This window comes from Papio anubis, chromosome 6, assembly GCF_008728515.1.
Source record: "Papio anubis isolate 15944 chromosome 6, Panubis1.0, whole genome shotgun sequence".
Taxonomy (NCBI): domain Eukaryota; kingdom Metazoa; phylum Chordata; class Mammalia; order Primates; family Cercopithecidae; genus Papio; species Papio anubis.
The window spans coordinates 111,848,349-111,854,626 of NC_044981.1; positions in this window are offsets into that span (position 1 = coordinate 111,848,349).

The following is a 6,278-nucleotide window of genomic DNA, read 5'->3' on the forward strand; positions in this document are numbered from 1 at the left end:
ACCCAGGAGGCAGAGGTTGCAGTGAGTTGAGATTGCACCACTGCACTCCAGCCTAGGGCGGAGGGGAGAGAGAGAGGAGAGAGAAAGAAAAGAGCTAGAATAGAGGTACCCAGGATGCCAGGGAACTGAAAGGAAGGCGTACCTGCTTTATAGGTGCATATGGGGAGGGGAGCTCCCCCAGCATTGCTTCACAGCATCACCAAGAACCATGAGCTGCTTTGGGTACTTTTCTTGGGGAACTGAAGGAGAGAGGATGCTGGAAGTGGGAAACAGAGACCGCAAACAGGTGGGGCAGAGCCAGCAACAGTAGCTACGCTGTCCAAGCCCCACACGTTCTTTCTCCTGGGGCTGCCTTGTCTTGGCCCATGTGCCATTTCTGAACCAATGCATTTTTCACCACCTCCTCTGCTACCATCCTCCCTCTCTGTACCAATGCATGGATTCCCAACAGTTCTACCTGCTTCCAGAACTTTCCATGACAGCTCTTTCTCTGCACAGCAGGCAGAGTGGTAATTTGGCATCCATCAGATTATGTCACTCCCCTGCTTCAAACCCTCCTGTGGTTTTGCATCGCACTGCCAAGCTGTGGCAAAGGTCTTTGATGTTATAAAGACCTGCATAACCCAGCCATGCCTGCCTCTCCCACCTCATCTCCTGCTTACTGCTCCTCCTCTGTGCACACGCACTGGCTGCCTTGCTTTTTCTAGAACTCATGGAGCTTATTTCTCTCCAAGGCCTGCCCTACTTAACTCTCTTCCTCAGTCTAGGATGTTCTTCCTTTGGATCTTCTCAAGATCACTCCTTATGATTTAAACCTTGGCTGAAATGTTACTTCTCCAGATAGGCCTTTCTGACCACCCAAGCAAATACAGTGCCCCACCCCGTTTCCCTGTGTAATTTTCTTCAAAGTACTTGTTATATGTAGGATTTCCTCTTCATTCTAGGTTTGGTCTGTTTTGTTCAAGATTGAATCTCCAGAACTTAGAAAGGGACATATGTTGAATAAACTAATTCTAATCTCAATTCCCAAGTGTAATGAACATTGGGTCTCTACTATAGTCGAGCAAAAATGTGTTCCCCTTGCCCCCTCTCACCCTTGACTTTTGCCTCAGGAAACTTAAAGCCCTTCTTTTAACACCTAGACTGCTTTTCCCCATTATTTTCATGTTGGTTTATTATTCCAGCCCTCTAGTAACAGAGAATAAAACTTATGTGTGACAATCAGTAAACATAATAAGATACTCACTATTTATCACAGGCTTCCTGTGTACTAGATGCCATCCATATATTAAGCAGTTAAACCTCACAACGTCTTTACTGTATCATCTTATCTCCATTTTAGAAGGCATTTTCAAGTAACTTCCAAATAACATACAGAGACTGCCTAATTTCTACACTATTCCCGCATTTCAACTGAGTATTCAGATCTTAGAAAAACCAACTTATCTTTTCCATGTGCAAAATTTTTTTCATAATATCCCAGAAACCAACTTGAACTAGTACTATAATAGGTAAGCAAATAAAGAAAATATTAGGTTCAATTGCTGTCTGTATTATGCATATTGAAGCATCAAGTAATAATTTCTCGTTAAAGATATGGCATATAGTTTCTGAACATTTGCCAAGCATATCTTCTGCATATATTAGTAATCCAAAACCAGGGAGATTTTTAGAATAGTTATTGCTAGCTGTTATGACTTTAGCTAGTACAGAAATGTATTCTCTTCTTTACTTCTGTAAGAAGAATAAATACCTGTTCACTCCCTAGTTAGAAATGTCTTAAACTATAGTATTGGACAGTATCACATTCTGATACAAGACAGATCATAAGGCAAAACCAGTCTCCTTCTGTTCCTTAGGGGCTTTCTGGATTTTGAAAGTCATTGCTGTGATGGAACTCATCACAGCTCAGTTCTCAGAGCTTCATAATATTTGCTTCCATTTTCAGATAAGTTCTAAAAAGAAACAAAGAAAAATAAGAGTGTTTCATAATAAGGATGCTTTTAGAAGCCATCTGAATTCTAAGTGGCTAAAGGTAAAATACTTCATTGGGATGGGACACACCTGTGGACCACGAGGGTTCCATGTGTACAAAATCATTATCTTCATATTTCTGTCCTTGCTGCTTCAGCTTCAAGGTCAGATATCACTAAGTATTGTGATGAAATGATATTCCTTTGAGTTGAATCTAAACAATTGTCAAAGGGGGAAATAGCATTTACCTTATATAGACAGTTTTGAAAAATGGAAAAAAGCCAAGACCACCAAAGTTTTCCTCCATGAACTATGTTCCCAAAGCTTCCAAATATTTCCCAAAGTGCTTTCCTCAAGAGAGCCAATACTCATCAGCCCATCCATGCACCCATTTCCCATCTGCTCCCTGACCGTCTCATTACCCTGACAGCCCCACCCTGCCTATTCCTCATCAAGAAACTCCCTAAAAACTCTCACATATGTTGGGAAACGCATAATGTAAGGAAAAGCTTTTCCTTTAAACAATAAACCTTTAAAGCCTGCATCTCCTCTAATATCCCCACTACCACCCACTCAGTAATCCCAGATCCTTGACTCTGACCTTCACATGGCATCATTCACCTTTAGTTGTTTCCAACTTTAAAAAAAGTGGGAGACACCTGAATATTGAAACTGTAAGCTGTTCCAGAACAACAACCATATCCTCCTTTGATGCAGCTCTAATAGTTTAGCACGACATAGATGCTTAAACTAATAGTAGGTTACACGGTTAGAGGGAACACACAGGATCGTATATTTATGACTCAGATTACAGCTTTTCCTCTCTCTGCAGCACATCACAGAAGTGCAGATGTCAGTGTTTGAGGCCTGTCTGTAATCACACAGCCATGGAAAGCTGAGCTCCGTGATGGCCAGGGATCAGCCTCACCAGCTCTTCCATGCAGCCTCACCTTTTCCCCATACTCCCTCTGCTGCAACCAGCTTGCTAGTCACAGGTCAGAGATGGCCTTCAATCATCCTGGCTAAGGCTGGACCATGGTTAATATGCATCCCTGGAATGCTTACAAATGACTTCTCCTTTGCTTCTACTTGTTTCCAAAGACTCCAATTTCAGCCAGAGTTGGTGTCTGTTCTGAAGAACTCTTAAAACACGAGGGCCTTTAATCACACGAGAAGTTGGAGGGAAGAAAAACAGGTCCATGCTTTGCTTCCTTCCCTCTTGGCCAAGTGCTGACTGACCCTCCCTGTCAGACAGGGTGCAGGAAGGGGACTTTGCTCTGGCTTCACCAGCAGAGTTGGGAGAGGGTGGGAGGAGCTGAAGAATGCCCCAAAGGAACAGATTACAGAAGGGCCCAATCACCATGTGAGCCAGCATGCCCCCGAGTGCTGCTGAGTGCCGGGGGCTTGGGTGACATGCTGAATTGAAAATCAAAACAGCATGAATGCACACTTTATTACAGCCAGAAACAGCCAAGTTTTATCAAGATTTCCACTGAATCATCCAGAAACTGAGGAGTTAAAGGGAACTTGGATAGGAAGAGAAAAGCTAGAGAGGGTCAACAGGCTCCAAAGTGAGCGCAGAAAACAGGTCTTGACTAGGATTCAGAGTTTAGAGGGTGGTCAGAAAAAGCAAAGACTTCAGCAGTATTTTACTCTCTAAACAGGGAGGAGGGTGGGGAAATACTGGAAGAGAACCCAGCTTGGAGTGTGAAAAGCTGGAGGCTTGCCAGAGCTGGGAAGGGGGTTGGATCTAAACGCAGCCTCCTCCATTTCACTGTTCCAAGGGACCTACTGGGTCACAGGGACGTCAGCCCGTGGGATAGGGAGGAGAGAAGGAGTATTTATGTTAAATTAAATCTAGAAAACAGAAAGAAGACTGGAGGTAATGCCTTTGTTGCCCTTCGGATGGCATTTATGTGCATTAAGGTTTCACACATCTCTGCCGACAGCTGCCAAAAGGAATTATCCGGCTGCAAGAGCTGCTCAACTGCTCTCCTACACAAGTTATGTGTAGGCCAATTTCACATAAACAGGATTCCCTGACACACTTTGGCAATCAAAGTGAAGGTTTCGCCAAAGCAAACGTTTTAAACTATTTTTTAAAATATATTAGATGATAAATGCCTTGCAATACTTTTATGTAGGTACTATATTATTATTTTTCTCAGGTCTAAGTCAACACCCCAGAGCTAAGAAACAGAGGAAAGAAATTCAGTCACAGTGTGGTAGCAGAATGTTGTATGCAACCAAAGAGTAACACTCATATACTCAGTGGGTATTTACTGAGCACAAATACAATGAACACACTTCATTGACGCTAAAACACATTTTTCACAACTTATGGATGCAACTTACAGTAGATGGTGCCAATTTTATTGACAGTAGTTTTTCTTTCTTTGTGGTACATTCTAAAGTGGTACATTTTAAAATTGTATATTTCATTAAAAATTGAAATAATTCAAAGGTATCCTAGATCTGATGAAAGAGGAACTCATCAATATCATCAAGGTCTCAGTTTAAATGTTGCCACCTCCTCCTCCTGGAGGCTTCCTGGACCACCAATCAAAGGCAGCCCATCCATCACTCTGAGTCTCCACCACCTTACCAATCACATCTCCATGGAGATCATCTCTTGTATTGGTCAGGAATTATCCTAGGCATAGTATGCTCTCAATAAATGCTCTGGAATGAATACAAGTTACCATTTATTGCGCAATTACTACATGTCAGACCCTGAATTAAATGCTTTACAGAGGGAAATCCCATTTATTCCTAGCAATTGAAAGGTCATTCTTACTCCCTACTTTACAGATAGGGAACTTGCAGCAGGTAAGTGGGAAAGCAAAGAACTAGAGCTCAGCTCAGCCTGACTTCAAAGCCCACACACATAGGTACTCTGCTACACTGTGTATCGCGTCCAAAGCCCTGGAATTATTTTGTGTGTGATTCTCTGGCTGGTTTAGAGATGTAAAGCAAGATGAAGTTATTATACAAAGAAGAATACAACTGTTCCCCCACTTTTGAAAGGTAATATTTGCCAATGGGGAATTGTCACATTTCTCTAGACCTCTAAGTGCTTCATTTATCAGCTCCTGTGCAAACATAGAGATGGAGGTGCCGGCATCTCTGTCCAGTAAATGAGGAAGGGCTCCAGGGAAGAGACAGATATTTAAACTGTGTGTGGAATGACCCCACCACTGGTGAGAGAGAGTGCGGCCCACCCAGGGCTCTGCAAGTTATCTTGAATGGCAAGGACATAGGGCATATGTGAAGAGGTATCGGGAGAAGAGTAGGTACAAGGGCTGTGGGTGCCTTGCTCAGGGGTTTGGGCCTCATTTCATAGGAGTCATCTGTGGTCTGTGTCAACATGGGCTTTATCCCAATCCAGTCCAGCTTCTCTCCCCCATTCAGCATCTAACTTGAAGCAGAATGTTGACGTTTGGCTCTGCCATTTCTATGTCAACTGATGGCTGTGTTTAACAGAGACTTCTAGCCCAGGGCAAAGGGAAAATATAAAAAGGTGACTAGGAAAGTGAGGGACGAAGTGATCTTGATTATAAGTCAGTCTATGACGAGTCAACGTAGATAGAGCCAATGAAACTTGTCATCTTGAGTCTCAACAGAAATACTGAAGGACAACAAAACAGAATAGTTCATTTAAAACAGAGCCAGCAAACTATAGCTGCAGACTACATCCAGTCTGTTTTTGTATGGCCTGTGAGCAAAGACTGGTTTTTACATTTTTAAAGGGTTGTAAACAAATAAACAACCCTCATCCCAAATCAAAGAGTATATGACAGAGACATGTGGAGCCTAAAATGCTACCTGGATTTTTACAGGAAAAGACTTGCCATCCCCCACCTAGGACTTTATATGTCCTTTTCAATGTCTAGACAGTCACAGACCATTTAAATTGGTGCTCAATGTGACTAGACCCAGAGAACTAGATCTATTCACCTACTTCAAATATTAGAGCTCATTTTATACTATGATGATTTATGGATCAATAACTCCTCTTATGAGAATACTAAAGTTCTAGCTATTATTAGACTCATGCTTATCTTAAATTTTTCTTTGATGTTTAAAAAAAATTTCCTTCTTACACATCAACAGGCTTACTAGCTTTTGGCCAAATGCTATAACGGCAAAGGGTTTGCCCTTCCTAGTGCTGGTGCTAAGAGGCCTCACAACACCCTGGTATTTAAAGCTTACCAAAACAACTTTCTTAATTAAAGACCTAGTGAAAGCCCTGACTCTCCTCCCATCAGGTTATTACAAGTGGGTGTAGATGGAATTTTTTAAAA